Raw genomic sequence first — 18,122 nt, 5'->3', positions numbered from 1 at the left:
TTTATGTTTTAGTAGTTACTCATTTAATGAGAATTTTATCTTGAATAGATGTTTAAGTTGATCAATGCTTTTCCACATCTACTAGAAAGGTCATTCTTTATTATTTAATGAGGTAAATTATATTGATGTTTTAAAATATTAAGCAAATATTTTAATTATATGATAAAATTTGGTTGGTCATGATATATAGTCTATTTATACATAGACTTCAAGGTGCTAAGTTTTACTTAAGAATTCTGCTTCTATGTTTATGAGAATTGTTCTGTACTTTTTGCTTTGTGTGCATATAAAATCTTTGTCAGGTTTGGTATCAGACTTACACCAAACTACAAAATCAGTTTGGAATTCTTCCGACTTTCTCTAGTTTTCAAATTATTTATTATAAAACTGGTATTGTACATAACTTAAATTTTTGGAAAAGTTTACTGATGAAACCATTTGGTTTGGGGACTTTTTTTTCCCTAGGGAAGTTATTGGTTCAGGTTCAATTTGCTGAATACATGTTCAGCTCATACATTTTGTTTTGTAGTCATATATTTTGTTTCTTTTTGTATCAATTTTATGTCAAGTTGTGTTTTTAAAGAATTAGTCTATTTCATGTAAGTTTCCAGTTGTTGGTGTAATGTTGTTTTTATTTTTTTCTATATATATATATATATATATATATATATATATATTAGTTGTAGGAGCACAAATACCTTTATCTTATTTTTATGTGGTGCTGAGGATCAAACCTGTGCCTCATACAAGTGAGGTGAGTGTGCTACCACTGAACCACAACCCAGCCCCTCTTCTATATACTTTTTAATGCCATTCATATTTCTAACTTTGTTCCTGTATTCATTGCTAATATTGGTGTTATCTTCTTTCTCCTTTTTCATGCTCAGTGTTGTTAGGGACTTCTTAATTTTAAATTATCTTCAAAAAACCAACCTTCTTCTGTATTGAGTTTTTCTTTTTCATAATTTCTTTCATTTTATTGATTTTTGCACTTAATATTTTTCCTATTTTCATTGGTATTAATTTGTTTTTAATTATCTAGCTTCTTATTTTAATGTCTTCTTGTTTAATACATTCATTTAAATGTGTAAATATTCTTTTTTCAGGCTAAATACTTTTTAAATTTTTTAAAATTTGAATTTGTTATATATGACAACAGAATGCACTACAATTCATATTATACATATAGAGCACAATTTTTCATATCTCTGGTTGTACACAAAATAGAGTCATATCCTTCATGTCTTCATACATGTACTTAGAGTAATAATGACCATTGCATTCTACCATCTTTCTTATCCCTTTGCCCCTTTCCTTCCCTTCTCTTTCCTCCCCTTTCCCACTTTGCCCTATCTAGAGTTCATTAATCCTCCCATCCCCCATGCCCCCAGCATATTATGAATCAGCATCCTTAAATCAGAGAAATTATTTGGCATTTTTTTGGGGGGATTGGCTAATTTCACTTAGCATTATATTCTCCAGCTCCATCCATTTACCTGCAAATGCCATGATTGTATTCTCTTTTAATGCTGAATAATATTCCATTGGGTATATATACCACATTTTCTTTATCCATTCACCTACAGAAGGGCATATAGGTTGGTTCCACGGCTATTGTAAATTGTGCTGCTATAAACATTGATGTGGCTGTGTTCCTGTAGTATTGCTGTTTTAAGTCATTTGGGTATAAACCCAGGAGTGGGTTAGCTGGGTCAAATGGTGATTCCATTCCTAGTTTTCCAAGGATTCTCCATACCGCTTTCCATATTGGCTGCACCAATTTGTAGTCCCACAAGCAACGTCTGAGTGTGCCTTTTTTCCCCCATATCCTCACCAACACTTATTGTTGTTTTCATTCTTAATTAAATGTGTAAATATTCTTGAATCACTGCTCACACTTACATGCATTTCACAAATTTTTTAAGTCATATATATTTCTATGTAGTTAAAATATTTTCAAATTTTCATTTGGGCTTTTCTTTGACATATAGGTTTATTTAAAAATGTATTGTTTGAAATTATTTGGACCTTTTAAATTATTTTTATAACTATTTATCTGGTTATCAATTTCTAGTTTAATTTTGCTTTTATCATGAAAATAATATTCAATATGTAATTGGGAAAAAGTGTATGCTGACTTGATATTGAAGTACTGTCTTTATATTGATAAAGTAATATTGGTTAAGTTTGTTGTTAAGATCATCTTTCTGAAAGAAGTGTCCATTTTTTCTATAAATAATATAAAACTGATATTAATATAAATTTAGACTTTTTATATCTTCCTGATGAACTGACCTGTTTATCATTTTGAAAAGTTTCTTGCTTTAATATGTTCCATTTGTCTTCCATAATGTTCCTTATGATAAATTTGGCTTTTGCTGATATATCATTATTATCTCACTAGTCTTTTTTAATGTACTATTTGTTTTTTTTTCCCTACATTCTTTTACTTTTGGTTTATCTCTATACTTTTAATTTGACTCTTATGAACAGCATTTAGTCCAATCATATTTTTATATCTAGTTATGAAAATCTTTAGTTGAATATTATGCATGAAAATTTTTTTTGGAGGGGGTGGGGTACTGAGGATTGAACCTGAGGTGTTTAAACATTGAGAAACATCCCCAGCCCTTTTTATATTTTATTGAGAAAAAAATCTCACTAAGTTGCTTAGGGCCTCACTAAGTTGCTGAGGCTAGCTTTGAATTCGTGCTCCTCCTGCCTCAGCCTCCTGAGCCATTGGGATTATAGGCATGTGCCACCACACCTGGATATGCATGTAAATTTAAAGTAGTAACTGAGACACTTGATTAATGACTACTTGATTTAAAAATCAATAATTATAAATTGTTTTCCAGTTATTTCATTTGTTTGTTATTCTTTTTCTTTGTATTAATAAAGATGTTTATCACATTTAAGTTTTAATTAGCGTTTTAGTTTTGTATTCTTATGCTATTTAGAGATTATCCTACAAATCACAATATTGTTTCTAACTTTTTATAGTCTAGATGAATTTAGTACCATTACAACTTCTCTACTGAAGCAAGATCCTTATCACAGTTTAACTCTGTTTATGCTGTCTTCCTTTTGGTATTGTTGTCAGATATTTTACTTAAGAAATGTTCTAAATCCTAACTATCATTGGTACTTTTATCATTGCTCACATACTACTCTTCCTGATGCTTCGATTAGTAACATTTTCCTTCAAAAAACTCCCTTTAATATTTCTACAAGAATATATATGCCAGTAGTAAAGTCTTTTGTACAACTGAAATTGTATTTAATTTGACTTCATTTTTTGAAGTCATTTTCCCCAGATAGAATATTCTAACAGCAATTTTTCTCCTCTTTTTTCCAGCACTTTAAATATGCATTCCATCATCTTTTAGTTGTCACTATTTCAGTTAAAAATCAGCTGTAATTCTTATTGGTGCAACATTGAAAGTGATTTTTTTTACCCCCTTGCTTTTAAAATTTTCTTTCTGTTTTGGTTTTTAATGGTTAGACTGTAATGTAACTGAATTTTTTTTCTGCTGAATTTGTGCAGTTTCTTGAATTCATAAGTTGCTTTCTTTCACCACTTTGGAAAATACTTGGCCAGAATGTCCTCAAATAATGCTTTTGCCCAATTCTCATTCTCCACACAATTTGTGGAACTCCTATTCCACTTATCTTAGGGGATTTTTACAGTTCCCATACGTCCCTTATTCTCACCATTCTTTCTACTTTTGTGACTTGCTTTTCAGTTCAGTAATTTCTGGCCCCTGGTTTCTAGTATGTTATTAAACAAAACACATATTCTCTGTAGTTCTGTTATTGGTTTTATTTTGTTTTGTTCTAGAATTTCTGTTTTTAACCTTTTTTTAGCAGATGTTTTATCTCTGGTGAAGTCTCTATATTTTCCCCTAATGTCATGAAAATATCACAGTTACTTTGGAACACCTCTATGTTAACTCTATAACTGAATCAAGTACAAATGTTTTGTCTTATCTGTTTTAAAAACAGCCTTATAATTCAGGAAATTTGGGGTAAAAATCAAATAGCACATATCACCAAAGTCTGGTCAAGACTAGTTTTAGGATTTATTATGCTTATTTTATTTAATTTTTAATTTTTTTAATATTTATTTTTAGTTATAGGTGGATACAATATCTTCATTTTATTTTTATGTGGTGCTGAGGATCGAACCTAGTGCCTCATGCATGGCAGGTGAGCTTTCTACCTCTGAGCCACAGCCTCAGCCCTGCTTATTTTATTTTAATCTTAGTTAAGGAAAAAAAATACAAACATAAAACTTTAGTTACATTTCTTTATCATATCTCTTGGAGGAGGTCTTAAGTTCTAGGAAGTGAACCTTCACATGTCTACCTTACTGATACCACTTCTTGGCTGAAATCTCTGTTTTGATTTTCCCATTTCCCAGGTGCTGATTTCCATTTTGGTTTCTTGAATTCTTACCTTGTACATGTACATGCATAGCATAGATGTCTGTCAGTGATTCTGACATCTGTTGTTTTCTCCTCCCTATAATCATTCCCCTCAAGTTTCACCTATTCTGTCAGTTCCAACCTTGATTTCTAACTCTTTAGTCAATATGTCTTTTCTACTTAAATTTAAAAACAAAACAAAACAGGTAAATACAGAACTGACTGACACATGCTTATCTTTTCTCAAGGTTCATGTTCCTTCAGTGCTTTCTTGTGTGTATTGTACTCCACAGCTTTCAAGGAGTTAATTTTAACATTTTATTCAATTTACTGCATAATTGTTTTCAGAAGACACCTTTGTCAATGCCAACTACTCTATCCACTGCCAGAAATAGAAGTTCCTACTAAGTGTTTTTAAATTATGTTATAACATACTATAGTATGACTCCATATTCATTTATTTACTGGACATTCAGAAACCTTTTCTGAAGACTCATCTTACTTAATTGCAGAATATAATTTTGAATTATATCATTTTTTTTTACTTTACTAGTATTATCTCTTTCCTTCCCAGGACCTCTATTGTTTGAATTTTGGATGTCCTAATCCCCATGTTACAGTTAGCTTTTTTATTGCTATGATCAAAGTACCTGACAAAAACTTAGAGAAGAAAAAGTTTATGTGGAGCTCATTGTTGCAGAGGTATCATTCCATGGATGACCAACTCCATTTTTAGGGCCCAAGGCGAGGGATCAGATGATGGGAGAAGACCCCAATGGAGGATCAGCTTATGGTGGGAGTTAGGAAGTAGAAGTTGGGGAGACAAAAGAGTCAAAGGGAAAATTCATCCTTCCATGGCATGCCACCAGTTACCCACTTTCTCCAGCTGTGGCCCACCCACCTGAAGTTATCACCCAGTTAGTCCATTCAAACTAGGATGACCTAATTAAGTTACACTTCTCACAACTCAAATCACTTTACCTCTCAAAATTCCTACATCAATAGGAGCTGTTGTGTGGGATACTTCATATACAAACCATAACATTCTGCCCCTAGTTCCCAAAGGCTCATGTGTATCTCACAATGCAAAATACATTTAGTTCATCTCTAAGAGTCTCATAGTCTCAACAGTTTTCACATTGCCAAAAAGTCCAGGCTAAAGTCTCCTCTGAAACTCAAAGCAAACTCTTGACTGTGAGCTCCTATAAAAATAAAAAAACAGATCCCATATATCCAATAAATAATGGTACAAAATAAATATTTCCATTCCAAAAAGGAGGAAGGGCAAACAGGTCCCATTTGTTTTTTATTCTGCATACAACATCTAGAACACATAGCTGTAAGATGATATTTCCACAGAGCTTATGCAACTTTGCCTCTTTGACCTTGTCAGTTACAATGAGCACCAACTTAGCATGGTTTTGCAGCCAGCAGATTTTCTTGTCAGATAGTACACATTACTGACATCTTTTAGTTCCTGGGATCTCCGTTCTAGCTTTGGCTTCACGTTCATAGCTTCATGCACTTGGGGATTCTGACACTGATACACTTTTCTTGGCCGCACAGGCCTTGTTTTTTTGACATCTCCATGGAGGCTTTCCTAATTCCTGTAGAACCAACATCCAATGGATGATGCCCTGGTCTGTCACTGGTTTGTATAATACTTGGGCCCTCTGGAATCAAGGCTGTAGCAGCCTCTAAGTGCCTGCATGATTCAGCATGGTAAAACAACTTTTTAGGCCACCCTCATGATCTCTTCTCAAAGGAATTTTTTCTTCTACATCTTGGAGCCTAAAATGGGTATGGGCTTATAAATTCCTGAGATGCCCTCAAGCTATCTTTCCCATTATCTCTGTGCAAAGTACTTAACATTTCTTTAGGGGCTATATTCTCTTCAATAAGCACATCTTTCTTTGCCCCAGCTTTACATACAATTGTCTTGCCAAAATCCAAGTTTTTACAATCATTTATCTCTGTTCTCTGCTTCTGGTTCTCACAGTAAAACTGGATAACAGCCATGAGCAAAATCCATGTCAGAGTTTGAGTGCTGTTCTGCCTTGAAATTTCCTCTGCCAGTTTAATTAGTCCATCCCTTTTAAGTTCAGTCTCACATAAAGTCTCAGAACATGGGCAAAATGTAGCCAACTTATTTGCCAGTATTTAACTTGAGTGGCCTTTAGTCCATTTCCCAACGGAGTCCTCATTTCCCTCTGAAATCTATGAGTAGAGTTCACATTCTTCTTTTTATTCTGGTATTTTGAATTCCCACCAGAATCTTTCATTAAGCTCTGCTTAGTATATTTATAGGGTGATGAAAAGAAATATAGTTCCCTGCTGAATTGCCATTTTCAAGAGAAAAAATTATAGAAGTAGATGATAAATGTTGTTGTATAGGTAGCCATCACTTCTAAATGATAACATTTTTTTAAAGTCATATTTCTGTATAAAGTCTTTCAGTGCTACTTCTGGAGAGTGAGGATAGGAAAGGTAGCATTTTTATAATTAACTTAGGGAAGAAGATGGTTGGGGAAGAACCTCAATATCTAGAATGTATATATTGACCCAAATCTCCTTTTTAAGGTATGTAATTCTGTCCTCCATTGTTTTACCTGTTTTAGATAATAAGCCTTCAGTATTCCTTTGTAATGCAGGAGGGTAATTTGTGCACAAACCTGGAGTAAGTTATTTATAAGCATAGTAAAAAATTTTCTTAATTTTTCTACTCTCTATCCCACTTTATCTACTGGTAGCTTAGATTCTAATTTTCTTAGATTTAATAGAACGGTCACTAATCATTTGACTGTTCTCTATTTTCAAAAAAAATGTTTTTTCTTTGTTCCTTCTGCTACCCACTTTAAGAAAAAGAACAGCTACAGTGTTAGTAAGATTTGGGAATCAAGTTTGCCATTTTAACCAGAAGTCCAAGGGCATAATATTTTTGAAAATAACAACTAATTCTTTTTAATCTCTGAAAACTATGTTTGCCAAGTTATTCTATGGCTATTATACCATTTGGCCTCCATAAAGAAAGATGATCAAAGGGTGCTATCTTATGAAGGAGGAAGATATGATATAAAAGGAAATATCTACAGTATGAGGGAGGGTTTACCTAAATGTACCACTAGATAATTTTGGTAGTGCTAATTGTGGGACAAGGGCAGAAGATACTTCCCAGAGCCACAGAGAATGACTGGACATGGATTGAAAAAAGATATGTTATCTTCTTTGAATGCTCCATACTCAGATTTATGCCAGAACAGCACAGAGGATTTTAACAATCTTTGAATGAAGTGTCAAGAAAACAAAGACTAGTGGTAATCTAATAATCCATCATGACCACACAGTTTGCAGAAGCTGCAGGGATTCCCATATACCCTGCTAGACAATGCCTTGGTGTTGAAAGGGTTGGTTTTCCAACAGAGCCTGAAGCTAGAATTAAGAGGTTATGGAGCATGAGAATATTATGCCTGTTTTTGTTTTTTTTTTTTGTTTTTTTGTTTGTTTAATGTGGTCAGATACATGGACCCCAGCCTTGGGAACTAACAAAATTTTCCAACAGTAGGATCAGATACCCTAGCTCAGTAGACCATACATAGGGGTTTAGACAAAGCAACATTCAAAGCACAGATTGTCAAGGGCAAAATTTGTCATGTGTCTCATATAATCTCTAAGTCTGTATCTTTCCCTCAACATTTTGGAGAAGCAGTATTTATCCTAAAGCCTTCATTAGTAAAAAGATATTGTTTACTGGTTTTCTATGGCTATTGAAACAAATTAATACAAATTTAGTAGTTCACAGTAACATAAATTTATTAAATTTCTTGAGTTTGGACGTCAAAAATGGGTATCATCAGGTTAAAGTTAAGGCACTGGAAGAACTGTGTTCCTTTCTGGAAACTCTAGGAGAGGATCCATTTCCTTTCCTTTTCCAGTTTCTAAGCACTGCCTACCTTTCTTGTTATAGAATTCTTGCTCCATGTGAAACGCCAGCAATGTTGCATCTCTCTTGTCCTAGCATCTCTTTTATCTTAGAAGTAGTTGCAAATTCCTGAAACTCCCTTGCTGTTTCTTTACTCCACTTTTAAAGACCCAAGCAATTACGTTGAACACATTCAGATAATTTAGTATTATCTCATTATTTTAATATCAGCTGATTAGCAAGCTTAATTCCTTCAGGATCCTAGTTCCTTTTTGCCATATGTAACATAATATAGGTTTCTGGGGGTAGGGATGAGGACAATTTTGGAGCACTATTATTCTGTCTACCACAGAAGGAATAACTCAAAAGACACTGTTGAAATCAAAAGTAATGAGATAAATTTACTGGCCAATTTAAATTCCCCGTTTGACCCCTAACTGTCACTGAAAAAAGAATTATGAAGAAAATAAGATCATATTTAATTAATAAAGAAGTCATGTGCCCTTTGCACATCTGTGCTGTTTGTGTGAATAATTTTTCCTTTGTTGCATGCAGATTATGAGATGTAATCTGACAACTTTCTTATTAATCACTGATTTAGTAACAACTGCTTAATATAATTCTGGACATATCCCTTATCTCAAGTAGAACATTTCTTTCAGTTCTTTCTGAATCTTAAATTTTTTTTTCATTACCGAAAAACATGAGATAATTTTAGATGCTTGGTGGCAATTTTTCAGTTGAAGGTCTTCTATTCTTCTTTCCAAGTTTTCTGCTTCTCCTTGTATATCAGAGAATAAATAATAGTGATTATAGACTATCATGTTAACAGTTGCTGAAAACTGTGACTGTTTTTTTTCTAATAAAATATTTCTCTTTGGCTGTTCAATTTGTTGTGAAATTTTTCATTTCTCCTTGACTGTTCAAGTTGTTGTGAAACTTTTCTTTTTCAAATGAATATTTAGATCTCACGATTTTTTGTACTTATGATGTATGACTTTAAAAAGCAACCCTAATTAACAAACTGGAAATTTTGAAAATGTATATCAACCACATAAACAAGCCTATCTCATGGGGGGAAAAGAACAGGGAATTTTGAAAGAAAAACCAGTCTCTAAAACTGAAGTATATTGTGTTTTTCTCACAGGGGATGTATTACTAACCTTTTTGAGTCCAATATAAATAGAATCAACCATAACTATGCAATGAAAAGAATCTTTTGGAAACAGAACATGGATGGAATAAACTATCAGCAGCAACTTTTAAAATGTTATGCTTCTTATATCCCATAAAAGATGATCATTATTAAAGAGCTCAAGAGTTGCACATTTGGAATTTAAAACATAGACACTGAAACTTAAGCTGTGAATCTATGGGCACAAAAGCTGCCAAATATTGAGAGCCATCTGATGATGAACTGCATCTTGCTTTATCTTCTGAATGCTTGTCACTGCATTGCATAGACAGAGATATAAACAGTGATTCCTTGATGTTAATTACACTATGAGTATTTTCCACTTTTTAAATTTTTTGTTTAAAGAATGATTCATTCAGGAGACTGACAAGTTGTTTTTTTAATTTATTGGTTTTGCATCTCTTTCCAAGTTGGCTCTTCTTATAGAATGCATTGTATTATTTATAAAGTTAATATGATTGGCTGCTTTTCACATTCTTACAGCCAATTTGTGCTGATTTAACTCTTTGGGTGAGATCATCGTGATTATAAATCTAAGGTTATGCTTTTGATCTTGGTAAAGAAGTTTGCTTTCCTCCATCCTGGGAACACAGATGGCACTTATATTCTCCGTACACTTATCTCATAAATGCATGTCTTTGATCTTATGAGGGGAGGTCATCAATTCCTTATCTATAGTAAAGCTCAACCAATTAGGAAAACCCTGACAGGAGCAGGTCAGAACTGTATTTTAATAAAGGATGGCAGAATGATTGGTGGAAATGTGCAAACTAGTTACTAATTTTCTTTAGATGTCATATCTAAAATTAACCTGTCTATAGTACAGGTTAGGTTAGGCCTAATTCCTCTAGTAAAATGGTTCCAAATAAGATTTCATTGTGAAATTATTTCAGATTTGAGTTGTATATTAAACTCTCACACTTGGCAACTTGTGTTTGGAATAGTTGCAATCGGATAGGAATAGTAAATCCTGTTAAGGGAATACTATAAAAAAAAAAAAACCCCACAATATTGTTTTCAAGAACATCTAACAACTCAACCAACAACAGAATGTTTCCAAGTAGGAGGACTAACTTGTCTGGTTTAATAAATTAGAGGAACTAGGAAGGCCTCCCTTATTTATAATGTTCTTTTGCTTATAAATACCTCTTTGCTTAAGCAGGTCAGATATGGACCATCCATTAACTTTGTTTATAAAAATATATCTAGTAAAATTTTTAGTATACTAGTAAAATTTCCAAGCACATTTTATGTGTTTGTGGAATCCAAATCCATGTAATATGAGAATTTGATCTCTATTTTTACTTAGTAAAACAGACTACTAGCAACTCATTATGACTTATTTGATTTTTTAAAAGCTTTTATGAAGCAATGTGAGATCAAATAATTGAGATGACTAGCAGAAGAGCAGGACATTCTTTTGAAGAAAAAGGATAGCCAGCTGTATATATGTACAATTATGTGTATGTGTGTATGTGTGTGTGTGTGTGTGTGTGTGTGTGAGAGAGAGAGAGAGAGAGAGAGAGAGAGAGAGAGAGAGAGAGAGAGAGAAGACTGGGGTTATATAATGTAATTTGATTACTGGTAAATTTTCAAGATTTTATCAAAGATTAAAAAATTTGGCCTCTGACAGGAAAATCATCAAAAAGAGTAAGGCACATAGTTACTTGAGTTTTGCTTTTGTCTGAACATTTTTTGCAGTCACCTAGGGAAGAAGCATCTTATATTATTTATCAAGTAACTAATTTATATCTTTGATTTTGTATGTTTTATCAGTTCAGTAATAAACATGTAAAGTTTCCTTATATTATTTGTGCTTTTTATGATTGAGCTTTGGGATCTCTTAGCCTAGTTAGAAATTATCTCCCCATCCCTTCTTTCAATACTTAATTTTGGAAAGCATAGACAGAAGAACTATGCTTTTTAAAAATGCTTATAGAATTACAATCAATTTGAATGAATTTTTTGATAGAAAATTTTCAAAAATTAAAAAGACAACAATATAATGTATATAATGATGAAAAACTGTTGGGATTTTCTCTCAGGTATGAGTATATTGCATGTTATATACATGCATCTGTATGGATATCTGAGTTACAGTTCCTCCTAACATGCCTATTATAAGCATGAATTTCATTCCTGATTAGAGAATTGTGAGCTAAAAAACAAAACACACCAATAAATACAGGTAAACATTGGTGAAATTCTACTTCAGGAAATAATTGGTTCTTTATGTTTAGCATTTTGGTTTGGAATAAGAAATATGAAAATCATAAAATACTGAGAACATATAGAGCTTCCAAGCACATCCCATTTTATGATATTCTAAATAGTCATAAACAAATGCAATTTACCTTCAAAGATCGGACCTGAAAGTCTCCATTTCAAAATGCTTATTTCATTACAATGTGGAAGAAATGGCTATGAACAAAACAAATTGGTTTTACTTTCTGAGTTCATTTACTTACATATGTTTTGGAAGATCGTCTACCCATATCCTTTATTATACAATGAGGTGCCCCCAAGTGAAACCCCAAAACATCTCTTGCTGGTCATGATATGCTGCCATTCTTCCCCTAGAAATTAATACATCTGTATGCTGGATCATGCCTTTTCATCTCCTGCTGCAGAATCAGTGGTCATAACAGCTATTCTGTCCATGAATATGTAAATGCAACATGCATAAAATAAGAAAAAAAAATGCAGGCAGTTACACTACTGTGTCCAACTCTGTTTTTCTAATATATATATATATATATATATATATATATATATATATATATATAAAAGAAAAAAAATTAATTTTTCAAGCATTTTTGACCAGTGTTGCAAGGCATGCCGTAATTATGTAACATGAAAATACATAAATGAGGCATATGCAGATGCTCATGAGAGTTGGATTGCAAATAAATCGGCATCTGAGCATGGCTAAGGTGATGCGTGCAGATTCACTTTTTTTCTTCATTCTGATGCCTAGTGATACGGGAAAAATGCCTTAGGTCCTTAACAACCTTTTATTTGCTGACTAAGTTCCACCCCCATCGCTCACCCCAATAAATGACTAGAATAATATGTAAATTAAACACACACATGTAGGTTTTTTTCTTTCGAAGGGGAAAAATGATGGCTACATCCACTGAAGTATTCTGGAGAAAGCATTAAGCTCTGGGAAGGAAATAATTGGTGGATTTTATTATTGAAATAAGCAAACATGTTCATGCATATTTTTACGGCATGCATGCCTATGCGCCACTCTGTGCAAACAGTGCTATTGCAGCTTGTGCGCGGTAATTAGGTTGATGTAATTATGGTGAAATAAAGGCAGCCGCACTGATAATTTCACAGTGAATATTAAAGACATATGTGCCTTCCAGTGTACAATAAATGAACCTGAACTGCTGTCAGGGTCTAGGAGGACAGTGTGGCCAATGCACCTATTGTGTTCCTGCTGCAGAAAGGAGCCTGCCGATTGGCCACTGTCTGCAGCACATAGCACTGGCTGGTTATAAAGGACTTGTCTAGGGGAGAGCCTGTAGGTACTCCATTGTCTGGTAAAGTTCATATGACTGCATTCTTTTTTGCAAGGGGCGGGGTGGAGGGAGAGAGGGGAAGAAGGGGGTGTCAGCTCAACTGTAAAAGCTGCACAGATTTTTTTTCTTTCTCTCTTTCTGCCTCTCCATAGATTGTTTCTGTTTCATGCCCTGTCTCATTTTGCATAGCTAAAAAAGAATGCTAATTAAGATCCCATGTCTTAACTTGAAAATAATGACTCGGCTGTAATTAGAAATCTGGTGAGAGTTTAAAATTCTGGTAGGGGACCAAAAACATCAGTTACGGTGCTTAGGAGGAAACTGAAGAATTATTTTTCTGTAATCAAGGTAAACATGGGAAAGGGGGATTTCCCCCTATCTTTTTAACCAATTTTAACTAGTGGTATTCTACTGCAGATGAGAAGATACTGTATTTCAAAAACTATTTTAACCATCAAATTGAAAGAACACAAATCAGTAGCAATAGAAGCCTTCTTAATCCTCCTTAGGATGCAATTCAGATGAAAGAACTGCTTTTTTTTTTTTATTTTTCTTTTTGTATGTGTGTGTTATAGATGGATCTGAGAACGCTGTCTGGGCTTGGTGCCAAGGGCTGGTATTTCACAGCAGCGACCGCCTCACAGACGAGCTGTGGGAAGCAGGAGGGAGACTCTCTCTTAGGGTGCCACTACTATGGAGACACAGCTGGGCTGAACAAGATTTGCTTCAAACGACAACAAGAGAGACAGAAAGTATCTGGTTCAACCGCTGCCCAAGCAGGCAGGCACCAGAAGAGCTAGCAGCCAATCCGGCCATGCTCGAAGCCAGCTCTGCAGCTCAGCCAATCAGTGACATCACTGGTGAGAAACTCATTTACATCATGCAGTAATGAACTTTGTTTAACATAGCCTTCCCCCTTTCCTGTTACCCCCCCCCCCGCCATATTAGGTCCTTCCATTAATTATTCTGCTGGCATAATTTAAACCGCTATGCAAAAATGTGGCTACATTCTCTCAGATACCTTTTACTTTTCTCTCCCCCCACCCCAATTGGTGTCTGCAGCCAGTGGAAGTGAATCTGAGTACAATTTTATTTTGTTTTGACCTTGCAAAATTATCTATTTAAAAAAAAGTTAGAAAAAAATTAACCTTTGTTTATTTTATTTGATCCCCCTATTTCTAAATACATGCTTTTTTCCAAGTTGGAATTTAGAACTGTACAAGGTAATAGAGAATAAGGGGGCACATTGCCATGGAAGTTGCAGTTTCTCCAAACAATCTGCATCAGAGAGCTTCCTTTAATGTTTCCAGGTTTTATGTTGCAGTGGCCATTTTACATACAGTGCTTTATCCAAGGAGTGCTTATGTGCATCTGTCACATGGAGGAAAGTTCACTCTTGTTATATTTCATTCTTCACTGCTCTCAGCCAACATGTCATTTTATTAATGAATAGAACTGAGGTCATTTCTGGACAAATCTCCCCCTTCCCATCTCAGCACAATGCACCTGATTTGCATCCATTTACTAGAAATACTGAACACAAGAACCAGTTTGAAAAGAAATTGAGGGACCCAGCTTACATATTATTTCAGAATTTGTTGCAGCAAAGCAGTTAGCTTTTCAGAATGTATAATATTTAACATCTGCCTTAGCATTTCTATAAAAATGCCTGATCGCCATTCATAATGTAATACTCTTAGCAAATTTATGGAATTATTATATAACCAAAGTAGACCACATGAAATAATAGTCACGGATGAGTTCATTTATCTACAGAAAAACCTCTGGAAACGCAATTTTGTCTTGTACATTTGTATTTAGTTTGTCAGGGATAAAGTCATTTGTTCTATAGATAACTTAAAGAGGCTGGAACATGCGGCATGTGAAGATTTCAGGTCGCTTTATAAAATCCCAAAGAGTGAAACTGGGTCATACTTCATGCACTTTCTATTAAGTCATATCTTTATTGCATTATTGGCATTAAAGGGATACAGTTTTCTAGCAGGGAAGGTAAAGTTTCATTGTCTATTTTTTTTTTTTTAAAGAATGCTTTGAATATAATTGTTCAAAGACATGGAATGCTAAAAACATCCACGAGGGTTTTATAACAGTGCATGATTGGTTTAAGAAGCTTAACGAGTATAATGATAGGCATAGTCACTTTTTAAAGCATATGAAGGATTTAGATGAGAAACCACGGCCCTTTTAATTCATGAGGCATTCCATCATCCCATCATCAGTATTCAGGGGGCGACTGTCCTGAATCAGTCACGAGCTCCCCTGCTGCAGATCCTGTAATTTGAATCATGTGTAATAATATATTATCCTACTGGGGGCCTTCTTTCAGTAGGAGAATGGTTTATACATTCTGGTATAAGAGAACTTTTGGCTTCTAGCCGACTTGCAGCCATTACTCACATAGGCAATCAGGATCCTCTTCCTTAAGGAATAACATCTGCACAACCTCCTGAGCCAAAAATCTGCAACCTCCCCCACGTTATGAATTATGACTTCTTAGAATTACGAACACTTGACAAACCGAAGTAGAAAAATGGAAGGTTTAAAGGAATGGATCAAAATTTTATTGAGCATGCCATGTGGCGACAGTGCAAACTCCCCTTCCTTTGAAATGATGGAGAATGGGGAGGAAAGGGGATCAAAAATACACCTAGATGTGTTTGTTTGATTTTTAGACACAGCTGGAATCTTATGTGTTTTATGAAGACATGGCTGCCTCTGTTTGCCTGTGGACATCCTAGCTAAGGGTGTGGCAACATGGAGGGATAAATAGGGGGTGGAGATCGCTGTGAAGGTAGAAGAATTATCTTACCTCTGGAAGGAGGCAATGTGGTATGTAGCAGAAACCATTCTGAACCAGGAGTTAATTCCAGTAATGGCTCTGATTCTTTCTCTCACTATTACCTTGATCAAATCACTTAGTTTGCTCTGTTTTTCCTTACCCGCAAAAATTAATTACGCTGCCAGCACTGACATATTCTCTGTATGGAGTACCCTCCCGTTTTTTTAACAGCTGAAATTCTTCTTTGCTTCAAGAACTAGGTTAAATGTTCCCTCCTCTGTGAAATCTTTCCAAATTATCTTGGCCAGCATCACTCACTTCTCCACCCTTCTCTTTGCACCTCCATTATTGCATCTGTGGCAGCCAGTATTAACTGTGGGCATTATCTGTGTCACTAGGCTGAAAGCCCCTTGGAGAGAGAGAGAGCACGTTGAATTCACCCTCCTCTTCCAGCTCTTAGAATCATAAATTACGCTCCCAAATTTTAAATCCATATTTTAATTACTGAGTGGTAAGTATTTTGTAAATTGCAGAGAAAGAGTTATGCAAATTCCACAGATTGCTATTATGTTGTCAACTATTACCACCAAGTACCAGTTGATGTCAGCTTTCCCTTATCAATGCTATGCCTTTCATTTTAATAGCTCTTCATACTAAAGCTTAGAATAAATGTTCATTGCTTTTTTTGAATAAACTGTTGTAGGAAAATGTGAATCATTTCATCTTTCAAATATTGAATTAAGCTAACTCACTTTGGTGTTTTAAAACTTAAATGAAATTCATGCAGATTAACTGCAAAGCAACCATGATAAGCAAATTACAGTATCCAGCTCTACTGTTAATGATATGGAAGAATTCATTACTTGGAAGAGTTAAGCAATTAATGTTGGACTTTGAAATGTTCTACAAGACATAATAAATCAGAATATATGGAATCTTGAGTTTTATTCTTAGTGTTCTAGTTGATATATGTATTTTAACCTATAAACCAGAATAATAATCTTTTAAGAGTACATTTGTAGAGATTTCAAAATATAATCTGATACCATAATGCCCACATATGGTTGATTTTATATTACTTATCTATATAAGTTTAATTTGGGCTACTACTTTTATGTTGAGACTAATTTCTTGGCAAACAGTGATATTCTTGTTAATAATTTTTCAAATTGTTTTTAGATATTAAGAATTCTACTTCAAACTGTTTTCCCCTACAAGTTATGAGATGAAAATGAAAAAATCAGAAAACATATACATCTTTACTTTTATATCTGGAAGAATAGAAATTTTAGAGTTGGAAATCAGATAAAGTTTATGTTTTACAGGTCTTAGAGAAGAAAAGTGTCTTGCCCCAAATACATATGTTCAAGTCCCTGGGATAGCTGAGAGTAGTGTCTAGAATTCACAAAGCTTTGATCACTATATTTTTTATTCTACCAAATAATCTTCACATAGTACTAATTTTATCGTACTAATAAAAAATGCATTCACTTATGTAATCCAATATTGTATGTGGGCCTTTTCACTTTATAAGTGGAAAAAGAAAAGGAGGCTAGATCTAACTGAGGTGTATTTTCCCCATTATCCTACAATAATAAAATCAGTTACTAATAACTCAAAATTTATATTAATATTCATTAAAATAATTCTAGGTTTCTATTAGAAACCTGATATCTAGATTAACTTTGCAGTGAATCTCATTTAACCAACCTAAAATTGCAGGATTGATTATATAGATTTAGTTGTGGTCAGTTTGACCTTATTTTCTTTCTGAAACTAACTTGTGCTGATATCCATGACCTTATTATAAATTTTGCTCAAGTCTCCAGTTATCTTAATAATGATGTATTTAGTTCTACCCCAAAGTTTAAAAATAAATTCTGAGCCTTGTAAATACTGAAAGTTAACTTGTGCTCATTTAGAGACAAATACTTTTCAAAGAAAATAAAAATAGTAGGAGTCTTTCCAGCATCTTCTGTACAGAAAAATATTTAAGAATTCAGAAAGTGACTGAGTAAATGTAAAATACCTTAAATAAAGAAAAATGTTTCTTTACATTATGGTTTGAAATATGGCATCTGAATGATAATTTTAAGCTTATTGAACTAGTGACAAATAAAATAGAAATAATGATAGAAATAGTACCCCACATGTTGACATTTTTAAAAATATCCCAATCTATGGCTATTCCAAAATAATTCCAAAAATAATTTATTCTAAAAGTAATTCTTAAATTAGGAAAGTTAGGATA

General features: G+C 33.8%; 1 long non-coding RNA gene across 1 annotated transcript in view; it reads left to right on the top strand.

The window, feature by feature from the left end:
• Positions 1–18,122, top strand: part of LOC124083803 (uncharacterized) — a 290,521-nt gene that overhangs the window by 68,041 nt on the left and 204,358 nt on the right. The window contains exon 5 of the long non-coding RNA XR_009225524.1: positions 13,647–13,931. This is a non-coding gene — a long non-coding RNA (uncharacterized LOC124083803). The remainder of the gene's footprint in view (positions 1–13,646; positions 13,932–18,122) is intronic.

Source organism: Marmota monax, unplaced genomic scaffold, assembly GCF_021218885.2.
Source record: "Marmota monax isolate L192 unplaced genomic scaffold, Marmota_monax_Labrador192_F-V1.1 WCK01_AAM20220418_F8-fsc00016, whole genome shotgun sequence".
Taxonomy (NCBI): Eukaryota; Metazoa; Chordata; class Mammalia; order Rodentia; family Sciuridae; genus Marmota; species Marmota monax.
This window is presented reverse-complemented; position numbering and strand designations above follow the sequence as displayed.